The 22,227-nt window shown below is 47.4% G+C and overlaps 1 protein-coding gene and 2 long non-coding RNA genes across 23 annotated transcripts in view; 1 reads left to right on the forward strand and 2 right to left on the reverse strand.

Annotated features, from left to right (window-relative positions):
• KCNMA1 (potassium calcium-activated channel subfamily M alpha 1) overlaps positions 1–22,227 on the forward strand; it is a 769,792-nt gene that overhangs the window by 207,022 nt on the left and 540,543 nt on the right. The gene's annotated exons all lie outside the window — the stretch shown is intronic.
• Positions 1,531–8,885, reverse strand: LOC129525125 (uncharacterized). The gene is made up of 4 exons (XR_010135180.1): positions 8,823–8,885; positions 7,848–8,025; positions 6,888–7,022; positions 1,531–1,733 (listed from the first exon to the last, which is right to left on the reverse strand). It is a non-coding gene; the product is annotated as an uncharacterized lncRNA (long non-coding RNA).
• On the reverse strand, positions 15,883–17,228 carry LOC134759202 (uncharacterized). The gene is made up of 2 exons (XR_010135181.1): positions 17,118–17,228; positions 15,883–16,625 (listed from the first exon to the last, which is right to left on the reverse strand). It is a non-coding gene; the product is annotated as an uncharacterized lncRNA (long non-coding RNA).

Consider the following 22,227-nt stretch of genomic DNA (forward strand, 5'->3'; position numbering starts at 1 on the left):
CCTCCCGAGTAGCTGGGACTACAGGTGTGCACCACCACACCCGGCTAATTTTTTGTATTTTAGAGATGGGGTTTCACCATGTTGGCCAGGATAGTCTCAATCTCCTAACCTCGTGATCCATCCGCATCAGCTTCCCAAAGTTTTGGGATTACAGGCGTGAGCCACCGCTCCCGGCCTTTTTTTTTTTTTTTTTTTTAACAGACCAGACTTCAGGGGCATGCTGCAAATATCTAGCAGTTGCTGCTGCATTTGTGTTGCAGCTGCCCTAGGGCTGAGCCCTTAGTCTCAAATCAGTGGTCTGCAAGCTGCCTGTGTATTCTTTGGACTGGCTGGAGCCAAGGTAAACCAAGAGGGGGCCCCAGGTCTGCCCTCTGGCTGAGACTCTTGGCTGTTCCTGCATCCATACACTCTGCTTAGAATGTCATAAAAGGATTAGAGAAATCCCTAGGACACTGTTCTGTTCCCAGGGCTGAAAGAGGATTCCTGGAATACCAGAGGCCTCAAGGTATGATTACATTTCAATCCCCATGCAAAATTGTAGAATGTCATACCATCCAGTTTCTCTGTCAATATTAGTTCTATTGTTTGCAATCTGAGAATGGGAGCCAATCTATGGCCTCTCCAGTGCCTGCTTTTGGCAAGAGAGACCATCAAGAGACTGAATGACCAGTCACTGCATGTTTTCTACCTAGAATGATAGGAACCTGGTCCCTTGATGTACTGTCTTCAGGAGGGACATTGGGCTGCCTGATCTGAGCTGGAAATTGATCTTTTATCTTTCTGAACTGGTGCAAGTGAAGAGATGACAGTAGATGTGTCAGGGAAGCGGGGAGCTGCCATCCTAAAAGGAGTAGTTCTCTGCAGCCTGGAGAGGCCAGGGTAGAATATGACCCAAGAAAATCATGAAGAGGACAGAGAGGATTGGGGAGGCTTTATTGTGTTGGTGACGATCTGTGAATTATAATCAAGGCATGTTGATGGACAAGTCCTTAGCATGTGTTGCCTGACAGTTTATTCCTTCCACCTAACTTAATGGAGGCCCACTCTGTGCTCACCACAATACAAAGATGTACTGCATTGATACAAAGACGAATCAGCTTTAGTGATTCTCATGGGAGTTGTACTTATAGTAGATTAGCAGGTGCATGGACATGATGTACGTGGATGGCGCCTCCTTGCACCCTCCCTTGTTATGACCATTGTGAGGTCCTTCTCAGCTATGTCTGCAAAAAGTGCCTGCTTTGTCTGTTCTCCTGGGGAACAGAAATGCTGATGTTTCACTAGGCGTTGTTCCTAGGTGAGTATTCTGGATGGTGGTGGTGGAGCCTATAAACCAAAACATGTCTGAAAGAGTTCTCAATCAATTTAGAGGTTCATTTTGCCAAGGTTGAGGATGAGCCCAGGAAAAAGAGATAAAGCCTACAGTAGACTCTGTGGCCTGTGCTTTTTCCAAAGAGGGTTTTGAGAACTTCAGTATTTAAAGGCAGGAGAGTGGGAAGGAGCAAAAAGAGGGACACTCAATAGTGCATTCGACTCCTGCTCAGTAAATCTTGTATTTTAACATAAGATAAAGTAAACATAGAGTAGAGGAAGAAGAAGTCAGATCTGCATTTGTCTTGAGGTGGGCAGAGGGATGATTTCTAGTCTTGTCTTTGTCCCTTACCTGTGAAGATACGTTGTCAGGGTGAGAGAGGCTACCTGGGGAGATAGGTGACCTTCTCTCTTGCAGCAATCTGTTTAGGAACAAAGAGAAAGCAGCCTTTGCATGACAAAGTTCACTCTTTCTTTTGGCATAGTGAGTTGAGGGTCCCAAGATTTTACTTTCCTTTCACAAACCAAATTGTGACATGGCTGTGAGAGGATGGTTTCTTATATCTTGTATCTTCTTGAGGATTAATCTAAATCATTTGTGTAAGAGAAGGAGGTAGACTGGGAATCAGGACTTCAGCTTCTATGCATGGCTCTGACACTCATCTCTTAGTAGGATTTTGAACCCTGACTTGCTTATTGCTTCAGTTCCTCTTGTTCAATGGAAAGGTTGGGTTGCCTGATATATCATATATATACATATATGATAGATACATATTAACATATATATAAATCACAATATTCTTTGGAACATGAACTCTGAAAGATGCAAATATAGGAATAAAGGGGTTTTGTTTGAGAAAGCTTGCAAGATGTTAGGTCAAACAAAACAATTAAACAGTGTTCTTCTTATTGCAGAACTTTTTAGGGCCTTTAATAGACTACTATGGGGAATTTCCAAAAGAGGGTACAATATGCAGTGATTCTCAAACTTAGTTGACCATGGAATATTTGTGTTGGGGAGAAGCTTATGAAATTAATATTCCTTGGAATTCTACTTTGGGAATTGTAAGGGTAGACCAGCAATGTTCAAATGGTGGTGATTTTGCCCTCGAGGGGACATTTGGCCATGTTGGGAGACATTTTAGTTGTCACAATTAGGGATGGGGGTGGAATGGAGGAGAATAGCTACTGGATAGATGCCAGCGATGCTGCCAAACCTCCTGCAATATACAGGACAGCCTCCCACAACAAAAAGTTTATCCATCTAGCCAAAGTGACAATTGTGCTGAGGTTGAGAAACCCTGAACTTAAAACCCCCTTCTGTTCCTGGCTCTAACACTTGGGGGATTAGGTGGTTTGGTGACCCTTCCCAACTTGGCATACCAGTTCACCCTCAGGCATCTTTGGCTCTTGAACTGTATATTATTCTCTAGAAGGCAGGAGAGGTGAGGCCTTTCATACTTATCCCTGCAGACCTGCACATTTCTGGCACCAGACCCATATATCTGTATATCTATATATTCATTTACCACAGCCCAGCATTCCTGGCAGCCCGAGAGCTGGTGGCTAGTTGAGAAGAACATTTAGTCTCCCTTTCCTGGGTCTTGTTTCCAACCCTAGTGGCCAAGCTGGGGCAGCTCGCTTTGCTCTGTGGTCTGACAAACTTGGATTTCAAAACCCACTGCCTGCCAGGAGCAGTTCCCGCAGACAGAGCTCAGATTCCAAGAAGACTATCTGGCTCTTAGAGATCCATCATCTTTATGAAGTTTTAAAATCACAGATGGTTTTTATGGATATTCAAGGTATTCCAGCCTTTCATGTTTTCTCTTCATCCCTCTTTCTTCCCCAATCACACATTTTTCTCCAGTAACCAAAACACAATAGGTAATGGAAATTCCATTACAGGCTGACCCACAGAGACTGCATGGGACCAATACAATTATGTCTGGAGCAAAGCACTGTCATGACTAATTAGCCTCTCACATAAATGAATTTTCCTATGGATAACTTCAGAAAAATCAGCCTGCAAAACACACTCCTTATTAGTTTTCCTTCCTTCTCTGGGCTTCGGAGTTAGGCTTTCCCTAAGGATTTTCTCCACCACTGGGCCACGTGAACAGTCTAGCCCATGGTGGAAATCCATTTTCTGCTTGCTCTTCACCCCCTCAGTCCTGTGCTTAGTTTCATCAGAGACTAAGTCTCATCAGAAACCTTGTTATTTTTAGGGCGATGAGCTATTTATTGAGCAACTTGCTTCTCTCTTGGAAGGCAACATAGGCAGTAATGAGCAGGGGCTCTGTCACCCCAGCTCTGCACTGACAGTAACTTTGGGGAACCTTGGAGAAGCCACATTGGGACCTCCTGGTTTTGTCTTCCCACCTGTAGAGAGGGGCATTATCCTTGATCTAGAGATATCAGCTGTGATTGAATGAGTGTAATTCACGGAGCAGACTTTATTGGCCACTGAACTTAGAAGGGATTATAAAACACATCTTCCTCAAAAGGATGCTTAGAGCTGGGCATGTTGGCTCACACCTGTAATCCCAACACTTTGGGAGGCCGAGGCAGGTGGATTACAAGGTCAGGAGATCGAGACCATCCTGGCCAACATGGTGAAACCCTGTCTCTACTAAAAATACAAAAATTAGCCAGGCGTGGTGGCATGCACCTGTAGTCCCAGCTACTCGGGAGGCTGAGGCAGGAGAACTGCTTGAACCCGGGAGGTGGAGGTTGCAGCAGTGAGCCGAGATCATGCCACTGCACTCCAGCCTGGGTGACAGAGCGAGACTCCGTCTCAATAAATAAATAAATAAATAAATAAATAAATAAATAAATAAATAAATAAATGGATGCTCAGGATTGGATGACTTATTGGGCAAAAGCCTGGGCCCTTGCTTAATTGGTTCAGACATTTGTTGAGTGTTACCTATGTGTTAGGAAGTACTGCTATTTCTTCTGAAGGTTGTAGAATCTCTAAATATAGAGACAAAAAGAGAGGGGAGGGAAAGCCCTTGTGAGGTGTTGGGTTAGACTTAGAGGGCCCAGCAAAGACCTCTCACCACCACTGACTGGCACCGATTCAGTATCCTGCATCTGGGTGCTGTGCCAAGTCATCTCCACATCTCAGCTAACACCCTCTGTGGTGCATATTGATAGTGCCCCCTTCCAGGGGAGGGCACTGAGGCTCACAGAGATTAAGAACCCATCCAATAACATCTGAGTAACTAGCAGAGGTGAGATTTGAGCTCAGTTCTATCATACTCTAAAGCAAGGCTCTTCACTCTGTGTCTGCTGTGAGCACTATTTTGAATGGGTTCTTGATTCCCAGCCTGTATTGACTTTCCACTGCCTGGGTGCTCCAGCCAGGCTCAGGGCTCTGGGGAGTATATAAGTGACCATCTGGGCTGGGACAGCACCATGATGCTGATGTGCACCAGGAAGGGCTGCCTTTGGGAAGAATTGCTGTGCACTGCACTCAGAAATTGCATGTGCTAGATGTTGGAGCTGAACTCCCCTAAGAGGAATTTTCTAAGTGGATTATGAAATCAATTTAGTGAGTTGTAATCAGTGTTAAAAAAATACAGGATATCAAAGTACATTCCATGTAATAGTGTAGGTATTGTTTCATGAATCCTGTGTTGCAATTGCTTGTATAGTAGGTATGTGTGGGTCACGATGTAAAATGTATTTCTTACTTTGGGTCCAGGTCACAAGTTGGAAAGCGTGGCCCTGGAGGGAGGTGGGGCATGCAGCAGTGCTGCAGAGGGAGGTGTGCAGGCTTTGCCCTTTAAGGCTCTGCTGGGGATGCCTTGAAGAAGGCAGAGGGCACAGCAAGTCCTGGCAAGTGGGTCAGCAAACTCACTCTGACTGGCTCTATGAAGTGCTGCAGGGGCTTCAGAGATGTTATAGGGGAGGCCCCTACCATTTGTCAAGAAAGTGGGAGAGAGACTAGCTCTGCTCCGCAAGACAAGAGACTATAATAGTCAACATCTACAAGAATAATAACAGCAGCACACTGTATCCATCTTTAACTAACACGAACTCTAGCGCAGACTGTCTGGATTTATATCCCAGCTCAACCTCTTATAACTGTGTGACCTCGAGTCGTTCACCTAACCCCTCATGCCTATTTTCCTCATCTGTAAAATGGGCATAATAATAGTACATACTACATAAAGTTGTTGTGAGGATTCAATGAGTTACTATTTAGGGAGTGCTCAGAACCATACCCAGTAGACAGTCATCATATATACATGTCTGTTATATATAAAAAAAAGTCATATAAGCTTTATTTGGGTGCCCAATAGAAAGCTTTACCAAGGCAAGACTTGAAGCAGGCCTTGAAGATTACTCCATTGGATCTTCTTCTTTTCATCTCTGTCATCAATAACTATTTATTTCAGGGGCCATAAATATGTTTCAGACACTGCAGAGTCCTTCACGTATGTCCTACTGTCCGGTGAAGTGGGACTCATATGCTCATTTTACAGATGAGGAATGACTATTTAAAGAGAGTCCAAGCCAGGCCCCGATTATTCTGGCTGTGTAGTCTGTACTCTTGAATCAGACGACACAGTCCCTCTTTGGCCTGCCATCTGTGTTGTACTGGGGTCTGGAGATGGTCGGTGTCCTGTTCTGCACCTTGCTTAGCTTATCCTCTCTCAGCCTCAGAAACCAAGGCCCTGTGTGGACAGAAAGCACCGCGATGAACACAGGTGCCTATTTGAAGTGCTCTGTTGTCCCAGACTGGAGGCCAGCAGACTCCTAAGCAGGATGTGTCACCTAGCAGAGACCCATGCATTTTTAAATGTCCTCCTGCCTTTGGAGACAGGTCCTGAAAAAATACCAGAATCATTAGGACTCTTAGTCATCCAGTTCAGCCTTGGGGAGCTGAGTATCACAGCCCTGTTCTCAGCAGCAGAAGTCCTGCCACCTGGACAAGGCTGGGAAGGCAGCCCACATTGCCGCACCAGGGAGACCCCAGGACCAATGCCTCTGGGGTCGATGTGGGATGATTGGTGGTTGACTGATGGCAATAAATGAGGACAAGGAGAAGGCAGGGCCCCTCAGCTGCATGCCATGGGCAGGTTTCAACCGAGTGTGGGCTACATGTCCAGATCTCACCCAAGCACTGTGGACAAACATGAAGGAGAAGGCAGGGCTGCTGCCCACATGGGGAGTCTCATCTATTTGGGGAGATACCAGTGCTCAGAAGCCTAAATTCGAGTGCTGCAGGAATCCAGGGAGGGGGCATTTAGGGAAACTGGGGTGGTTGTGTAAAACTTCCCCCAAAAGAGAAAATTCAGGTGAGGGTAACCAAGATTTGGAGTGACTACAATGTTAAATAAATCGGGGCAATGTGTTTATAGATAATGTGCTCTCCTTCTGCAAGCTGCCACCAGCCTGCCAATACTTATATCCTCATCCATCCATCCATCCATCCATCCATCCATCCATCCATCCATCCACTCATCCATCCATCCATCCATCCATCCATCCATCCATCCATCCATCCATCCACTCATCCATCCACCCATCCATCCACCCATCCATCCATTCATTTATTCAGCACATACCTCCCAGGTGCCTGCCCTGGCCCAGGCCCAGTGCTAGGCCCTGTGTAGACAACGAGCACAGTTGCATGTTGCCTCTCCTTCCTGCTCATGGTCTAGTGTGGGAGACCAGCATTGAACAAATAAATCAGCAAATAGCTGTGAAATTAAAATCACAGTGAGTCCAACAAAGGAAATGAATGGGTTGTGATGAGAAAGAACAAGGGGGCCCTAATTTGGACTGAACCAGGCTGAGTGCATCTGTCAAAATCATGCCTATCCTTTGAGGCTCAGCAGAAATACCACCACCTTCATTAAATCAGTCTGTTCCTGCCATTTAACAGGTCCTCTGCCATACTCTCTTCCTCCTTGGTGTCATATTCTACCTTGATTTAGTTTTGGGTACTTGTCTATTTCCCCTGAGAGATCTTCAACTCCTGAAAGGAGAGATTGTATTTTTTTTTTGTCTGAGAACCTGTTGTGAGTAATCCTCTCTCAGAGATGCCCAGGTGAATTGTTGAATGAATGAATGAATGAATGAATGAATGAACACAGATCTTCATTCCTAGCCCCAGGCATCCACTATGGGTGTGTAGCAGTCCCTGTGGTGAGAGCACCAGCTCCAGAATCAGCTGCTTACTGACTTTGTGACTGCGGGCAGGTGCCTTGACCTCTCTGAGCCTTCATTTGCCATATGGGGGCAATGCTATAAATAGTTGTAAGGATGGAAAAGATTAGGGCATGTGCATTACTTAGATTCATACTTGGCATATAATGCTTTATAAGTTAGAAGGAATGTGCTAGACACATCCAACAACTCTCAGAATCCTCACAAATCTGCTGCAAAGCACTTATAATTATTCCTGTATTATAGCTCAGAAACCTGAGGTTTCAAAGGATTAACTAATCTGCTGTAGTTTGCAGAATAAATTAGATTTTAATACAAAGCAAAACAAACCAACAAAACAAGGCCAATATGCAAACCTGGGATTGTCTGACTCCAAAAGCTTGTCTTCCTTGACAGTGTCCCATTCCTCTGCCGAGCTGAATTCTCACCTCTGCAGACAGAGGCTGAGATGTTTGCGTTTTGGAAGCTCACCGCCTGGCCAAAGGCTAACATATTGTTCATGGATGGACTGGACATTTGAAATTACATGCTGGCCTTGGGAGGGAAGAGAGAAGGAATGCTTGACTTCCACGGGGTGCCTCTGCCTTACCCATCTCAAAGAATCAGACCCCTCTCTCATTTTTCAAGGGCCTTGGGGTAAGCATCCTAAAAGTCTCACAATCTGTTGCAGCAGAAAGCGTGGCTTTGTCCCCCGTATAAAACATCTGGAGATTTTCAAGTTTGTGCAGACCCCATGTGAGCAGCCAGCCCTGGGTTGGCATGGATTGGAGAGGCAGAGAAGGCATTCACTTGGCTCTGATTTTTCATCCTGTGGCCTCAGAGCTTCAGAATACAGAGTCCCCACCCCTGGTGTCTCCTTCCTCTCCATCCACCATGACAAGCTGTGTCCACATTCTCTTTTTGGCTCTTTCCTAAGGTATCGGGCACAGGACTACGTCTGCCCAAGAATAAAAATTATACCCCTTGTATTTCCAAAAGGAGAGGCATATAATTTATGACTAAAACTGGGGTGCTCTGACTGAAAATATCTACTGCTTAGCCGTTTCTATGTCGATTAGAGAAGGTGTTTATAGCTCAGACCTAGAGGAGAAGAAACCATTTCTTTGTCACTGAGAAACTCCTTGCCAGGGTCTCTCAGTGAGAAACAGGACCTGTGGAGCCCAAGATAGGGCAAAGCCAAGTCTCCTTGTCTTATTTATTGACATTTTTTTAAGAGTAAAAAATAATCACATGCTTTTTGCCAAATCCAGCCCTAAGGCATGGATCCAACAAAACATCACATTAATTAGATAATCTAATTTCCAAAAACAGACCCCAGCGCAGACATCCACTGTCTAGCAGTGATGACAAAGGGATCAGATAGCTGACATCGTGGCTTCCTCCTTCAGAGTTCATGTGGACACCTACCAAGAATAAGGCCTTGGCCAGAGCTTTATCTGTCCTTGGACTAGAATGTTTCTTAGTGATGCCATAACAACGGGGTTGACTTAAAACAATGTTAATTTATTGTCTCACAGCTCAGAAGGCTGGAAGGCTTAAATCAAGATGTCAGCAGGGCCAGCCTCCCTCTGAAGCCTGGAGGGTTTCTCCTTCCTTGCATCTTCCGTGTTTCTGCTGGTGGCTGGCAGTCTTTGACTTGCAGCCACCACTCCAGTCTCTGCTTCTTTGGTCATGGGGCGTTCTCCCTATGTGTGTCTCTTTCCTCCTCTCCTAGGGACACCAGTAATATTGGATTAGGAGCTCACCCTACTCCAGTATGACCTCATTTTAACTTGATTACATCTGCAAAGACCTTCTTTCCAAATAAGGCTTACCTTCACAGGAACTGGGGATTACTATTGAAACAAATCTTTTGGAAAAAAACACTGCAACCCATTACAGGTGCCTAACACTAGAAAGATGGGTCAGGGCTGCTACTGCCAGTGTGAGAAAGTGGACAAGTTGGAGTTCACCTGGGAATAAGATCCTTGGATGGAGGAGCAAACTCCAGCTAGAGGACCGAAGCCTTGAAATCATTTATTCTGCAGATCAGTGTTTCTCAAAACGGGGTTCCACTAGCCATCAGCATTAGCGTCAGCTGAGAAACATGTAAGGCATGTAAAGTCTTACGCTCCAACCTAAGCCTACTGAATTGGAAACTCTGGGCTGGGGTAGTTTCTTATTTTAATAAGCCTTCCTGGTGACTCTGATGCACACTAAAGTTTGAGACCCATTCCTCTAAGTTCTGCCATCTCTCCTCACTGCATCACTTTTCAGTGGGGCTGCCCTTGGACACTGGCAGATGTTTTGGGTTAAAGAAGAAAGTTCTTTGGTCAAAATGAGTGTGGGCAGCATTGTATTGGTCTATGTTGAACAGGTTCCTGGACTGAAGGCTAGCTCTGAGCTTTTGCTATGCTGTATGCAGTGAGCATTGAACATTTGTTAGAAGAGGAATGATGGCATTTCCAGATTTCACTGCAAAGAGAAGTGTCCCTTTTGTATGGAGTTTCCCATCAGACTGGTGTTCCATGAATTTACACTGGGAAACATGGCTCTAGTCCATATATCAAGGCATTCAGTGAATTTTTATGAACCGCCTTGTGAGAACAAGACGCTGTGCTGGAGAGATACATCTGTGAACAAGACGTGGCTTCCGTCTCTAGGAAACTGATAGTCTAGTGCAGGAGCTGGCACACCACAGGCTGTGGGCCAAGTCTGGCCTGCCATCTGTTTTTGTATGGCCCATTAGCTAAGAATGGTTTTCACATTTTTAAATAGTTGAACAAAAATTTTAAATGAAGAATATTTCATGAAACATGAAATGGTATGAAATTCTGATTTCAATGTCTCTAAATAAAATTCCGCTGGAATACAACCACACTCATTTGTTTATATATTGTCTAAGGCCACTTTTGCCCCCCAGCAACAGAGCTGAATAGTTGCAACAGAGACCATATGCTAAAGCCTAAAATATTTCCTATCTGGCCCTTTACAGAAACAATTTGCCCACCTCTAGTCTAGTGAAGCAAAGAGGCCCTGAACAAGTACTTGCAAATGCCTTGAGTGTTATGAAGGAGCAGTGCAAAGACCACATGATTGGAAGCTTTTATTGACTGATAGCAATGGTGGTGGTGGAGTGGAGGTGGAGGGTGAGTTAGGAAAGGCTTTCTGGGGAGAGATCTTAAATATGAGTAGGACATCTGGAATATGACTGTGTGAAGAAGGTTGTTACAGGAAAAGGAAACCTAGGACATGCAGATCCCTGAATTAGAAAAGAGGAGTGCTCATCGAAGGAATGCAAGAATGTCCAGTATTGCTGTGGATTAAGGGAGGTGAGGCCAAGAGTATTTCAGTATGTGGCCAGATGCCTGGCAAAGGCCAGATGTGCCAGAACATCTTCAACAGCCATGCTGAGGGCCTTAACTTTTGCCTAAGAGCAAGGGGGAGTCCCTGAGAAGAGTTTAAGCACAGGCATGATGTGACTGATAGAAACCTTGTGGTATCTCTCTGGCTTCAGTGTGGAGAATGAGGGGCAGAACTAAGTGGGAATTGTACCATTGCATGATACAATGTAAATGATTATGAAGCTTAGGAGTCAACCAGGGGAGAGAAGCTGAGATGGAGAGAAGTGGGTAGATTTGAAAGGTGAAGTTTCTCTGTGATGCTTGGCCTCCCTCCTGCCAGGCCCTTTGTGTTCTCTGACAACCTAAAGAACCTTCCTTCCTGGTTACTGGGTCTGTGCTCTTGGACCCTGATATATTAATAAATATTGATTGTTTGTTGCACACCTGCTACAAATCCACCAGGCCCAGTGCTAGATACTATGAAATATAAGAATTAATAAGCCCTGGCTCCTGACCTCAGGTTCTTAGCTGGGAGACTGATGGATGTAGCCACTAGACTAGAATGTAATGAGGACTGATAAGCAGAGAAACAAGTGATATCTGAAGGGACTGATACCTGAAAGGAAGTATTGAGCAGACAGCCCTGGAGACGTTAGCTCTACTGAAGAGGTCTGGAGAGGCTTCATGGCAGAGGCAGCGTTTAGGCTTTCTCTTAAACAATGTGTAGGATTTGGGAAGGAGGACAGTGGTCATTAATCCAACATGAGCACAATGACAGGTCTATTAACAGCCTCTGGTGGGTGCAGGGGAGGTGAGGGGAGCCATGTGGCTGGCATGAGCCATCAGTGGAGGCTTACAGAGAGCAAAGAGGTGCTCCTGTTTTGGAAACTCAGTCTAGACTCCTGATTGCTTCATGTGCCTGACAGTTAAGTGAAGGCTGTGCTGGGACCATGAGTTACCCTCAGCAATGGATCAGCAGGGCAGCGGAAGACCCACTCTTCCACTGATGGCCAGGGCCCTGCGTACCCCAATTCACTTCAGGCCCTTCCAAGGCAGGTACAAATCATGAATCACATTCCCCTCTCTATGACTTTGTTTATAGGCAGAGCTCTAAAGCTGGGATAACAGCAAACTGCATCAGCAAGTCCTCTGGGGCCTCTAGCCCATTGATCCTATGACTTGTTGTGATTGCCCCTGACCTCTTCACTTTCTCCTTCAGTTTGGTGCTTTGGCCACTGGGACCAATGACTTCCACTGAAGTTTTCTGGTTCTCAGTCCTGCTTTCCAGGGCTGTGACACAGGGTGATTTGCAGACTGATTTCTGTCCTGTGCCGGAAGATACTTAATAAATACTGGCAATGACGATGGGTCCCTGAAGAGCAGTTTGCCCAATTTATTTTTTAAAGACTTTAAAAAAATAGTATAGACAGAAAAGTCTATAAAATGAAAAATTACAAAATAGCAAATTATTATAGAAAATTTGTGTCACTACCACTGAGTTCAAAAAATAAAATACTGATGGTATCCCCAGAAGCTTCCCTGACCATCCCGTCTCCTTGGCTGGCGTCTCACCTTTGATGTCTCAAGTTCAAGAAATCTGAGTAACAACTCTTTCTGCCTAGCTTCTAGTAAGAAAAACAGCTGCAAAAGGAGAAAAACAAAACAAAACAGAGACTTGGGATTCAGGTAACCACCTGACCTTTCTTCCGGATCTGCCCCTCCAAAAAAGGTCTCCATCCCTGTCAGTGCTAAGGGCTGGATGGTTAGTTGTTATGGAGACGTGGGGCGTCTTTCCAAGACGCCAGCAAAGTTGATGCCTGCAGCGCTCTGGCAGGTCCCCCTGCTCTGCAGGGCTCTTCTCTCCTTCCAGTTGGCAGATCCTTATAATAAGAGACTTCTGAGATGTAAAAGGAACTCTCCCCTCATGTGACCTTCATGCCAGCCCCCCTGGTGCCACCCCACCTCAGTGCAGTAGCTGAGCAGTAACAGAGGGACAGCCTGTTTCCCTCTGTCCAGGGGAGATTGTGGGTCTTCAGGTGAGAGTGTGGCAGCACTAACAACAGCCTAGTCACAATTCATTAGTAAACTTGGCATTCAGGTTACTGACATTTTTGCAAACTGCACTTTCTAACAATTACCCTCTGGTTAAAATCTGTATTTGTAGAAGGAGGCCAGTCTGAAAAGGAATGAGGGGAAGAACGACTTCCCCTGGAGAAGTCTGAATGAGGTGGCCCTCTCTTCTAAAAGAAAGGTGTGTGCCTTTTGAGATTTCAATTATTGAGCCACTTCCATCGGGAGCTCTTCAATTATTTATGCTGGGTGTGTTGCAAGTAGATTCACCAATTTAGAAAGTTGGGGGGAAGAGGGGACATGGTAGGAGGGAGGCCCCCGTGGATGCAAGTGTGTGGGCAAGTCCTTTTGGCTTCCTCTTGGCTCTTTTTCTGGATCCAACTTCATCGTAGGGCTGGACCAGCCACTTTGTCAAGGGTATCCTCCTCACTGAGGTCTGGAGATGGGGACAGGGTGTGGATGCCCCCGGGTGTAGGGAACCGATGCTTCCAGACACTCGGTGAGCTCTGTCTGGGTGGAAAACCTCATCAGAAGCCAGATTGAATCACACCAGTTTCTAAGACATTCCTCAACCATGTTAGGCAAAAGAGTCCCCCACTGTCAAGCTGGGGTAGAAGGAAACCTGATATAATTTTGGAAAAAAACCTTACTTGAGAAAGAAGGTTCTCACAGCTGCCGAGTCTCTCTCGACGTCCAGGGTTGGAGGGGTCCCAGGCCATGGAGAGAAGATTGATGGGTCGAGGGAGCCAAGTAGAGAGTTGAGGCTTTGCAGGGCCAGGCGCTTGCCATCCTTAACTCCCATTAGGGATCGAGAAGGAAAAGGAGAAGGAGTTCTCTGAATCCAATGGAAAAAGAAGTCCTGTCTCCTTTCCCTGGGCTGTTGAATTATTTTCATTTCACATTAGCAACTGCTCTGGACTCTCTTGTGTTTGGCTGTTGTGTTGGAGACCTAGATCCAAACTAGGGTGTGTGGGAACCCAGGGACATAGAGGCTGAAGTTTTGGAATCCAGCCAGTTCTTGCAAGGGGTGAGGTCAGAGGCAGAGTCCAGGGAACAGGGTAGCTCTGGGAGCCTGGTTCGTCAGGCTGGGCTGTGCTCGGAGCGGTAGATCCTGACTGCCGCTGTATGCCTGGTAACCTGGCCATGTTTCTGCCTCCCAAAGTCTGTCTGTCTTGCTAGCCCTTGGTTTCCTGAATGGGGGTCATCTTAAGTGTGGGGAAAGGCTGTCTGACGACCTAATTGGGACAGCTCTTTTGACCCGAAGCCAAGCCCCATCCAAGTTCAGCAAATGGAAGAAGCGGGAACATGTTCAGTTGGTGAGGTCTATAGGCACAGACTGGATTAGGTCCTAAATCATGGTGGAAATTTTCCTGGCACGGGACAAATCCTTTTGTAAACAAGAACATTCATCTTTCTTTTGACTGACATGCCTGGTGGGGCATGTGCCTCTCAGAAGCTCCATGTCATCTGATCTCATTTGCGATTTAGTGTTTGTATTTGAAAATGTAGCTGCCCTGAGGAACAGCAGTTAGGAGCCAACCCCCAGTTTAAGCTTCAAGTCATGGAAACTGGCCTGGTTTACCCGGATGTCAGTGATGCCTGGGAAAGCTCTTGCTTTTCCAGTGCCCACTGAGCAGAGATTTAATTTACTCAATCGGTACGTGTCTGTTAAGCACATTGCTGTATGCCAAACACTTTGGGCATAAAAAGTATATAGGCCTTGCCTTCAAGGATTGTCCAGGCTAACTGGGGCAATGCAACATGCATGGACCAAAAGACAGCTAAGTACCTGTCCCATGTGGAATTGGGGGAGCAGATGTGGGCCCTGGAGACAGGACAGGGAGAGCTGCGGGGAGATCTAGCCAGGAAGGAGAACTTCACTGCACCTCTGGGATTTGATCAGGGAGGATGAAGATGGTTGGGGAGCAATGGGGAGAGCATCCCAGGAGTGGGGACAGCCAGCACGGAGGTGTGGCAGTCAGGAGGACCAAGTCATAGCCGAGAAGTCAGGTGGAAGAGCAGGTCAGTGACGAGTGGGGAGGGCAGCCAGCGGCCTCAGCTCCAGGCCTTGAAGATCAGGCCTTAAGGAGTTTGACTTCTATGCTTTGGGCATTGTGGACTTGGCAGGATTTTTGAGATTCCAGAAGATATGAGCGAAGAGCGAAAACAAAGCAGGACAGAACAAAAAACAGAATTTGTTCATTCATTATTTCAGTGCACTGTGAAATGCTCACCGTGTGCTAGGTGCTGTTCAGGCTCTGAGGATGTGGAGTGGGCAAATCGGGCAGACTCTGCCCTGACTGCTAGAGAATAAGCACACGTGTGTGATGAAGGTGGTAGTGGTGGGAAGCAAAGAACAGCAGCGAAGGGGATGACCGTGTTCCCTTCCATGTGGGGCACTGGGCTATGACTTATATTGCTCTCGGGTTACTCATCTTTTTACTCCAAATTGCTTGGAGTCCTCTGTTGACTCTGAAGGGAATATTCAACCATAAACAATTCATCCTATCTGCTATCTGTGGTTGAATTCTTTCTTCCCAGTTGCCCCTTGGGTGGTGGCTTGGGGCCACGGTAACACTTGTAGTATTTCCCGGGAGGTTGTTATAGTTCTGTGCATTTCCTGCAGTAGTGGTAGTGAGGGCATTAGATGCCAGGAGCTCAGGCGGTTGGTATGGCCCTGAGCTCTGAAAATGCTTGCCTTCCCCTTTCCCCTATTGTGTGGGCCAGCAGCTTGCAGAGCTCCTCCAGCCCTGAGAGACCATGCCTCCATCCCTCAGACCCTACCTTTCCTGGCCCCAAGGCTGCCTCTGGCTAGTGTGACAGACACACCCTGGGCCCCTGAAGTCTGAAAGCCATATTTTTCGAGGGGAACCTGGCCACTATGAGTGTGGAATATTGGGGCCTTAAATTTCCTGCCTGTAGAATGAGGCATTTGGGCTAGGGGAGTAGTTCCTAGACTTTTTGTGGGATAATCAATGAATTTTTATAAAACAGAATATCACAAGGCCACCAGCTTTTTATTTTGACAAGCAAAAACATAAAAAAAGAAACTGTCAAATGCCAGCTCTGCCACCATTGTCATTTCATTAAAAGGACATGTTAATACCCAACAAAGGAGTAACGACATAATGTCAAAGAAAAGGACAGTTCTTCCCGGGAGAGGCCCTTCATCAGTCGTCTTCCACTGACACACACAGTGCGCTGTACTGGGGCTTTTCATTCCGTACCACATCAGGGGCAGCACTGCCCTGTGGCCATGCAGGACCCATGGGAACAGAGCACCTGTGAGCCGCCTGCAGGAGCCTTTGCTGAGGAGAGTGAGGCTCCTTGGGGGCTGGATCCTCCTCCTGGTCTACAGGATGGCAATGGGCTCCCTCCAGTAAAAGTTAACTTGGCATGAAGATTTCTGCCTTCTTTTATGAACATGAGGGTTTGGGATTTCCTGTGTGTTTGGTTATCCATATCCCAGTCTGCCCTGATGAGAAACAAATGTAATTTTTACCTTCCTGCTGGGCCCCTGCCACAGTTTTCTTGTCTGGGCAGGTCTTGAGCTGAGCTTCTGGGGCAGGATGGGCTGCCCTGCAGACTGGCAGCTGAGTCTCCGCGTCTCTGATGGACAGCAGGCTGTCTTGGACCCTGCCAGGGTCATCCTGGCTGAGGACTCTACTAATCCAATTCAAAGTCTCTATGGCTCTGATAGTGGACTCTGGACTGTCACTTATATTTTCCAATTTTATTAAGCTAATTGAAAGAGAAGGAGATTGTTATTTTACAAATATGGCACATTGGCCAGGATGTATGTATCAGCCCTGAAAGTTTGGAGGTTGCCTTACTAATTTTAGGCAGCATATGTGGCCGTTTGAGAACATATCTAATGTCTAATGAGCATTGTATTCCCAGGTTGGATCCCCGTCCCCTAGCCCATTTCTCCAACTCTCTGTCCATACATAGTGGATTATAACTGAATTTAGATGTCTGTACTACAGGATTTTGTTACTTAGAAGCCATAGGTTGTGAGATGGTTGTTTCAGTAGTAGTAGTAAACAGAATTTTATATGGAGATTCCATCTCTGTTCTTGTACATTGGAACTATCCCAAGACAGTGTGGAATAGAGAGAAAAAATATGGCCTTCAGAGTTAGAATGGACTAGATTGAAATTTCAGCTCTGCCACTTACAAGATGGGTAATCTTGGAAAATTACCCAACCTCTCTGAGCCTCATGACATTCCTACCTTGCAGCCAGGCGTGGTGGCTTACGCCTGTAATCCCAGCACTTTGGGAGGCTGAGGCGGGCAGATCACTTGAGGTCAGGAGTTCCAGACCAGCCTATCCAACATGTTGAAACCCCATCTTACTAGGAAAAAAAAAAAAAAATTACTGGAGCATGGTGGTGGGTGCCTGTAATCCCAGCTACCTGGGAGGCTGAGGAGGAGAATCGCTTGAACCTGGGAGGCGGAGGCTGCAGTGAGCTGAGATTGCATCACTGCACTCCATCCTGGGCGACAGAGTGAGACTCTGTCTCAAAAGAAAAAGAAAAAGAAAAAGAAAAAAGAAAAAAAGAAAAAACATTCCTATCTTGCAGGCTTGTTGTGAAGATTAAGTTGGCGTAAAATCACCAAGGACAGAACACAGTAGATGTAAGAGGGGATCAGTGATCTCCTGAGCGCCAGTTGACCCCCTTGGTCCTCAGGGAATGGGAGAGCAGCTTTGAACCTGGCTCTGAGAAGAGCTGAAAAGGAATCTGTCCTGCAGCATTTCCTGGGGGAGGGAAATGATGCTTGATTGACTTGCCCAGGGTTACAGAGCTGAGACAGTGCGTGTGAAGTAAGGGACTTAACAATCCAGGCCTCCGGGTCAGACAGTTTAGAGCTGGACAGACCTTGGGGAGTGTTTACATGGCTCCCTGCATTTGAGACAAAGAAACCTGAGGCACAAGATGGTAAGGACTTGTTAAAGGTCACCTGGCCTTTTTCTACCATGAAGACTTCCAAAGAGTAGTTGTTCACACCCAACGCAGGGGTGCTTCTAAGAGCGAGAATCTGGACAGTGCACCCAGAAAGCAATGGCTAAAAATGCCTCAATGGTGGAGCACTGTAAGTCCAGCCGAGACACCCAGTAAACTCACAAGGCTTTCTGACAGCTCAGGGCAATCGGTTAGGTCTCAGCTTCTTTATAAGTTCCTGTTGCCTGAATCTGTGGACAGTGTGTCCCTTCCCTAAAGGTACAGCCCACAGTTAGCAAACACAGTAACTGCTAGGTGAATTAATCAGTGCAAATGTCTTAAGCCCTGCTGGTGCAGAGTCTTCAGGGTGCAGAGCAGGAGAAGTGATGGCAGCCAGGGAGAGGTTGGACTATGCAACTTCCCAGGGGCAGAAGTGAACTCTGCCACTCCTGACACCAGCTCTAGGAAAGACCTGGGTCCCCTGTTGCCCTATTTCTCTGGTCCTTGAGTCTCAGAGTAACTACCTCCTCCATCCATTCCCTTTGCAGAACTCTTGCCGTGAAAACCCCAGCTGGTGGTGCCCATGCTATGCTTGATTTGCTTGAGCTGCTTTGGGTAATCTGCCTAATACCCTAATATGCAGGATTATTGGTACCTGGGAGAATGCCCGTGGCTGGGAAACCCGCCCAGGAGGTGAAAGAGGTTGCTGGGTGGATTTCCTCTTTGTTTGGCATGGGAGGGGGGACACGGAAGACCCAGCCCCAGCATTCGGGGCTGGAGAAAACCTGAGGCAAAGGAGAGGAGAGCAGCCCGCGGGGAGGGACCAGCAGCCCCAGGGCTTCCTAAGGTATTGAGGTTCAGACACTTCTGGATCTTAGGCCAAACTGTGCCACAGGATGTCATAGTTATTGTCATGAAATAAAGCATTTTTTAAAAAGCTAACATGGGGCCGGGCGAGGTGGCTCACTCCTGTAAATCCTAGCACTTTGGGAGGCTGAGGCAGGTGGATCACTTGAGGTCAGAAGTTTGAGACCAGCCTGGCCAACATGGTGAAACCCCGTCTGTACTAAAAATACAAAAATTAGCTGGGTGTGATGACACACGCCTGTAATCCCAGCTACTAGGAGGCTGAGGCACAAGAATCACTTGAACCTGGGAGGCAGAAATTGCAGTGAGCTGAGATCATGCCACTGTACTCCAGCCTGGGCAACAGAGTGAGACTCTTTCTCAAAAAAAAAAAAAAAAAAAAAAAAAGCTATCATGGGCCTATGGACTTTTACTCAGGGGATTTCTAATGTTTTTCCCCAGAAAATCCCTTCACTCAGATGCAGTCTAGCACAGAACCATAATAGGTGAAATTGCTCAATGCAGAGGTGCTTTTATTTCCGTGGGGTCCGGGGCCCTGCCTCCTCTGCCCTCCCTTGGTAACCAGCCCCCTTGGGGCACCTCACAATGCTGGGCTTCAAGGTACAGAAAACTGTGGATTTAACTCACCACCCCCTCTCGTCTCCCAGATAGGGACTCTACTCAGAGAGGTTAGGTGACTGGCCCAGGGCACACAGCCTGTGTCTGGCTCTGCTTCATAGCTTCTGGTCCAGAAGGCTTCCCCCTGCCCCCACCCTCTGGTAGGAGAGAAGGAGCCCTTCTGCATTGTGCCCAGTTGAGGATAGCAGCATGTGAGGCTGCTGGGTCAGTTTCAACAGACGAGAGGAGATGGGGCAATGGAGTGGCCAGGGAGAGGGTGGGGTGGGGCTCCTGGCAGATGGAATGAGTAACTCAGAGCACAGTCCATCAATGAAGGCTCAGGGAAAACGGCCTTCTGATGTTGACCAGGAAAATTTGAGGACAAAGGGGCTGTGAGGCATGAGGCCCTTCCTTCTCTCACAGCCCTCTGGGGGTCAAGCATCCTGGGACTATCCCATGGTTCCAGGGTGCTGGGCAGAACATCCAGCTTCCAGGGATGAGAGGGGCTTCCCAGGCCCTACTCTGGTCCCAAAAGGGCTAGGGGAGATAGTTTTGTGCTAACCTGATCTCTCCTGTTCCCTGTCAGAACCCTACCTCCCACTCAGGTGCGTCAGGCCCTGCAGAGCTCAGCCTCTTAGTGCTGGAGACCGCTGGGCAGAGTGTGCTAAGGACTCCAAGGATACGCATGGCGAGGGAGGAAGCCAAATCTTCCTTTAGCAGCGTCTGCATAGAGAACCGTGGTTCTTAGCAGGAGGGCTTCACAGCCCGTCAGCTTGGCCACGCTCATTTCCAATGTGATGCTCTGCTCCACGAAGGGTGAATTTATGGTTCCGGGCAGGTTCTTGGCAGAGAAAGGAACTGTGTTTCTCTGTCCTTGATGGAACTGCCTTCCATAGGCACAGGGCCCTGGAAGAAGGGTCGTGATGGTACAAGCAGTACCCAGAAGTGGGATGAATTGAGTGCTCTTCATGTTAATAAACCTTTTGTGGGCACTTTGTAGCAGCCAATAATCCTTGCACATGCATTCTCCCGTCTGCTGCTCACACTGTTCCCGGGAGGACAGCAGGATGGGTACGTGTCCCTTTTTGGCATCAGACAGCTGGATTTAAATTCGCACTGTGTCTTCCTGGGCCAGCTACTTAACCTCTCATCTGTCAATGGAGGACATTAGTACCAACCTCATAGAGTTACTATGATCATGCTAAAAAACAGTAGTCGATAGTATAATTATTGTTAGTAGTACTATTTACTAGTAATATCTATTCTAGATTGTGCATGGTAAGAACTGACTTTCCATTTGCTGTAGCTCTCCTCCCTCCTCTCCTCCTTCCCCCACTCCTTCCTTCCCTCCCACCCACCAAGATTTGTCAGGTGCTTACTCTGAGCTCACAGGGATTCAATATTGAAGATACAGCCATAAATGAAACAGACATGGTGAAACCCCATCTCTACTAAAAATGCAAAAGCGAAACAGGTGTGGTGGCACATGCCTGTACTCGTAGCACTCAGGAGGCTGAGACAGAAGAATCGCTTGAACCCAGGAGGCAGAGGTTGTAGTGAGCCGAGATCATGCCACTGCACTCCAGCCTGGGTGACAGGGAAAGACTCTGTCGAAAACAAAACAAACAAAACAAAAAGAAACAGACAAAAACTCTTTCCCTCATGCAGCTTGCAGACAGTACACAATGATGAAATAAAGGAAGCAGGTGGCAGACACACTCCGGAGAAGACAGCACAGACAGGGAGAGGTCGGGATGAGGTTGAGAGCTCATGGACAAAGTGAGGATGTGAACCAAAACTCGAGAGAAATGAGGTTGCAGCCACGGGGATCTCTGGAGCAGAGGCAGAGGCCAGTGCAGACAGCCCCGAGACGGGACTGGGTCTGGAATGTCCTGGCAGCATGAGGAGGCCATTGCATCTGAAGTGGAGCTAGTGAGCGGCAGACTCGCAAGATGACAGGCACGAGTGGGGCTGATTGGGTGTGAAGACTTCAATTGTCCTCTGAATGGGCCAAGAAGCCATAGGAGGGTGTTGGGTACAACAGTGACATGATTTCAGTTACATTTTTGAAAAGTATTTTTCTTCCCAGATGGCCTTTGCCTAAAAGACTTCCCAGATCCTGGATGAGGAACCAGTGTCCAAAGAACTGACACGTAGTTAAACCCGAGGCAGATTTGGAGCTTCAAGGCTTGGCTCTAGGCAGGCAGCAGGGAGGGGCCCTGGGATCCCCTTAAGGCGGGCCCAGCCAGCTTCTCATGCCTGAGGCAGTCATCCAGCAGGTGTGGTGCCTGCAGTGACCTTGGTGCCTGGTTCAGCTTGACAGGTGTCAGGAGTGTGCCTGGGGGTGAGAGAGTCCAACCGGGTGAGAGCAGGTGTGGCAGCAACTCACCCTGTCAGGGAGGGTGTGCCCAGCATGACAGGTCACCTGCTGAGACTTGGCAATTTGACATCCTGTTAGGGTGCAGGGTGACAACGGGGGACCTGCCCTGCAAGTTGCAGCTGGGTAGGAATCTGAGTGTTGAGCCCTGCGTTCTGTGAGGCCTCTGGCTTTGTGGCACAGGACTTCTTTCTCCAGAGCAGCCCTGCTTCCTGCCCAGAACCAGAGGACAGTGACTCCACTTGCCTGCCGTTTGTAAAGCAGTTGCTTTCAGAAAGGCAATGCTCTGTTACCAGATTAGGGCTCCTGCAAGAATCAGGCAGGGTGACAAGGCAGGACTCATCCCTGTTCATAGAAGAGAATATGGAGGGTTTGAGGAATGACATGACTTGCTGGAGGCCACCCAGAAAAGCTGGACTTGGTCCAGAGTATCTTTTGATTTTCATAGTTCTTCCTGCCACACCACAGACCTGAGAGTCCCAGTATACTGGGTCTAATTCAGCAAGGATGAGAGACGGAGACAGCCAAATCTGAGGGTTGGGGCTGTGGGGTCTTAGGA

This window comes from Gorilla gorilla, chromosome 8 (genome assembly GCF_029281585.2).
Source record: "Gorilla gorilla gorilla isolate KB3781 chromosome 8, NHGRI_mGorGor1-v2.1_pri, whole genome shotgun sequence".
Classification (NCBI taxonomy): domain Eukaryota; kingdom Metazoa; phylum Chordata; class Mammalia; order Primates; family Hominidae; genus Gorilla; species Gorilla gorilla.